Source organism: Trichosurus vulpecula, chromosome 5 (assembly GCF_011100635.1).
Source record: "Trichosurus vulpecula isolate mTriVul1 chromosome 5, mTriVul1.pri, whole genome shotgun sequence".
NCBI lineage: Eukaryota > Metazoa > Chordata > Mammalia > Diprotodontia > Phalangeridae > Trichosurus > Trichosurus vulpecula.
The window spans coordinates 49,764,961-49,768,793 of NC_050577.1; positions in this window are offsets into that span (position 1 = coordinate 49,764,961).

Here is a 3,833-nt window from a genome sequence, read left to right on the forward strand (position 1 = left end):
ATGGATTGGGAATCCCACTGCAGATAAAAATTATAAGATATTGTTCAAAGATTGACATTAGATACTAAGACTGCAGAATCACAGCGAGAACACCCCAGGGTTCTGGTGATGCAATCATCTAACATATATTTAAGTCAATCAATAAACATTTATTAAGCTCCTGCCACGAGCTAGATACTGGAGATATAAAAAAAAGCAAAATACATTCCCTGTCCTAGAAAAGTTTATAATTTAATAAAGAAAACAACATGCAAATTGCATATAGACAAGATACATACAAGATAAATATAAAATAAACGGAGAGAAGCCACTCAGATTACATGGGACTAGAAAAAGCTTCTTCAGCTAGGATTTTAGCTGGCACTTGAAGCAAGTCAGGGAAGCTAGGAGGAGAAGGGCATTCTGGGCATGGGGGACAACCCCTGAAAATGCCCCCATTGGAGATCAAATTGTTGTTCAGAGAACCACAAGGAAGCCAGTGTCATTGGGTTGAAGAGTATTGGGAAGACTAGATGGTCAGAAAGGAGGGCTAGATCACAAAGGGTCTTCAATGCCAAGCAGAGGATTTTATATTTAATCCTGGAAGTAATTTAACCACTTACTATATGTCAGGCAGGGTGCTAAATGCCGGGGATGCAAAAGGGAAAAAAAGGTAAAAACATGGTCCCTGTCATCAAGAAGTTCTCATTCTAATGGGAGAGACAATAGACTCTGTAAATCAGCAGTAACCTCACTGAGAAGGCACCAGCAATGGAGGAGACTAGGAAAGACATTTTGTAGAAGGTAGAATTTGAGCTGAGTCTTGTAGGAAGCCAGGAAAGCCAAGAAACTCATTGGAGGAGGAAAGGCATTCCAGGTATGAGGCACAGCTCATTCAAAAGCATAGAGTTGGGAAATGGGGGGTGTTGTATATGAGAAACAATAAGAAGGCTATTTTTGTAGGATCATAAGAGTTCATGGATGGGAGTAAAGTTTAAGAAGATCAGAAAGGTAGGAAGAGTCAGGTTATGAAGGGCTTTAAAATCCAGGTGGAGGGGTTTCCTCTTGATCTTAGAGGCAACAGGAAATTATTGACATAAAGAATCAGGATGCCGATGCCCCTCATGGTAAGAAGCCCCAAAATTGGTCAGGGAAAACAGCCTGATTCCACAGAGGAGTGAGCAGCCAGCACTATACCTCCATGGAGACAGTCTTCATGTCTCTGTGAGGACAGCCCCTGGCTGTCAAGCAAAGGGTGCAAGGAAGAAGAAAGGAGGAAGATCCTTTCTTGAGCTGCTCAGCATCTTACCGAGCAGTAACACAATTGCTCTCTTAGAAATAGTGTCCTGTCTGTCATTTTCGGGGATTTATATGATTGCCTTAAGTCGGGATTTAAGGAGGAATGTGGGGAGAATGCCTAAAGAAAAGGAACTCTGGGGAGTCAATGATATCAGTCACATGACAATAACCACACAAATACCACAGCTAAAGAGCACGCGTGGTGTGCAAGGAATTAACACACGCTCCTTTCTGTTGGGCAGGGAGGTGGACACATTGTCTTGAGGCAACGTCTCCCTCCACAGACCTGTGATGGACAAGGGACACATCTACCCAGCTCACCACGGGGAAAGGAAAGGCCAGGTGACCAGACCTGAGCAACCTGAGCATGTGCTGTCTCAAACAAGATATCAAAGGAAACCTTCAAACTGAGAGAACTTTTCCCTTATTCTTTCTAAGTTTGGTGAGTTAGGCTTCTCCTATCCCAACTGACAAGCTAGCTTTTTACCTGTAATGTTCCTGGCTCACATGTCACCTAGAAGGGATTCTCAGTTACTGTTAGTATGGAGAGTGACAATGCTGCCTTAACAAGCCACTTCCCAACTGGACTCATCTGACCACGTGGAAGTGGGCTAGTCAAGAGGAAGGGGGCAGTAAACCAAGAATGAGGAAAAGCACTACCTTTGAGTTTCCTACTAGTAAATGTACAAGAAGCAAGCAATTCAGGAGTACCCCGAGTTCAAATCCATAGCAAGTCATTTAACCTCTCAATGAGCCAAACAACTCTCTACTTTATAGAGGGGTTGTTATTCTGCACCAGTGGAGAGTTTCCACATTTTCAATTCCCTACATCAACTGAAATCCCAAGTCCAGAACCTTAATCCCTCAAAAAAATTCACTGACTTAGGTGGGGAGAAAGGTATTTTGATTGTTTTACACAAATGTGTTTTTTCATTACATGTTTGCCCCTTCCCTCCCCAAACTGAACCCACTCTTGTGCCAAATAAAAACCATTACAGAAAAGTGACCAAGAAAATAATGGCATAGTAAATTTCAATCATTATCCTCTCTGCTTTTTCAACAATTTAATTTTTAAAAAGCATTCATTATTATCTGAATGCAGACTGAAGCATGCTACTTTTCACTTTCATTTTTTTATTTGAGTCTTGCACAAAATGACTAATATGGAAATGTTTTACATGATTGTACATGTATAACCTACATTGGACATGCATAATCTATATCTCCCTCTCTGGAAGGGGGTGAGAGGACAGAGGGAGGGAGGAATAGAATATGGAACTCAAAACTTAAAAAAGAAAAATTAAAATTATTTTAACATGTAATTGGGGAAAAATAAAATAGATTATTGAAATTATTCTTTAAAAAAGCATGTATTAGATACCTACAATGTGTCAGGCCCAGTGCTAAGCGTATGCTAAGGGGAACACAGAGGCATTGAGAGGCTGAATAATTTGACCTTGATCACAAACCTACTGTGTGTCTGAAGCAGAATTCAAATCAAGGTCTTCTGACTCCAAGCAAAGTCAAAAATGAAAACAGTCTCTCAAGAAGCTTATGTTCTGATACACTCTTCCCCTGCCCCACTAATAATAAGGCAACCCACCCTAATTACTACTTATCAACAATTGATGCACCATTTAGAACAAGTGTTCAAGTGACTGAAGAGATTGGCAAGAAGACACAATCCACTTCCTGAAACACTCAAACTCCTAGAGAAGACACAAGGCTCAAAGATCCCCTTGCATGACTTTCCCAGCTCTGTGTAAGTCTTGGCGACAAAGAAGAGTCTCTTTCCAAGTAGAAGATGTCTTCCACACCTGACTCCCTTCCTTCTCAACTCCTTGGCCTTTGAAGCTCCAACTAGAACCAAAGTTCATTTATGTCCAAATACTGAAGATCACATATAACTGTCCTAACGGACTCCCAACTCCTTCCAAATCTACTTTTCCAGAGGAATGACCTTTTCCCCTCCTCTGAACATTTTTAAATACATTTAAACTGAAGGAGTCTAAAACTGAAAGTCGGGAATTTCCTCCTCGGGTCATTTCCTAACAAGACTCCAGGCATTTTTACTGGCTGGCCCCCTCCACGTCTGGCATTCTCTCCCTCCTCATCTTTCCCTGCTGGTTTCCCTGACTTCCTTTAAGTCCCAGCTAAAAATTCTAACCTTCTACAGGAAGTCTTTCCACCCCTGTAACTCTAGCGCATTCCCAGTGTTGATTTCTCTAATTTATCACGCATGTATCTTTTTTGTGCATCATTGCTTGCATGTTGTCTGCCCTACTAGGCTGTGAGTTCCTTCAGAGCAGGAATCGACTTTTGCTTTTCTTTGTGTCGCTAGCAAGTAGCACAGTGCCTGGCACATAGGAGGCGCTTAATAGATGTTTGATTGTGTGACCTGAGTTAACATATATACTTCCTTCAAATGGAATCAACCACCTGCACAATTTCTAAAATATTAGAAAGACTTTATTTACTCTGTATGTACCTTGCATACATCTCGCTATTTACACTCTATCTCCCCAGTTAGAATGTAGGCTCCTTGAGCTCAGGTA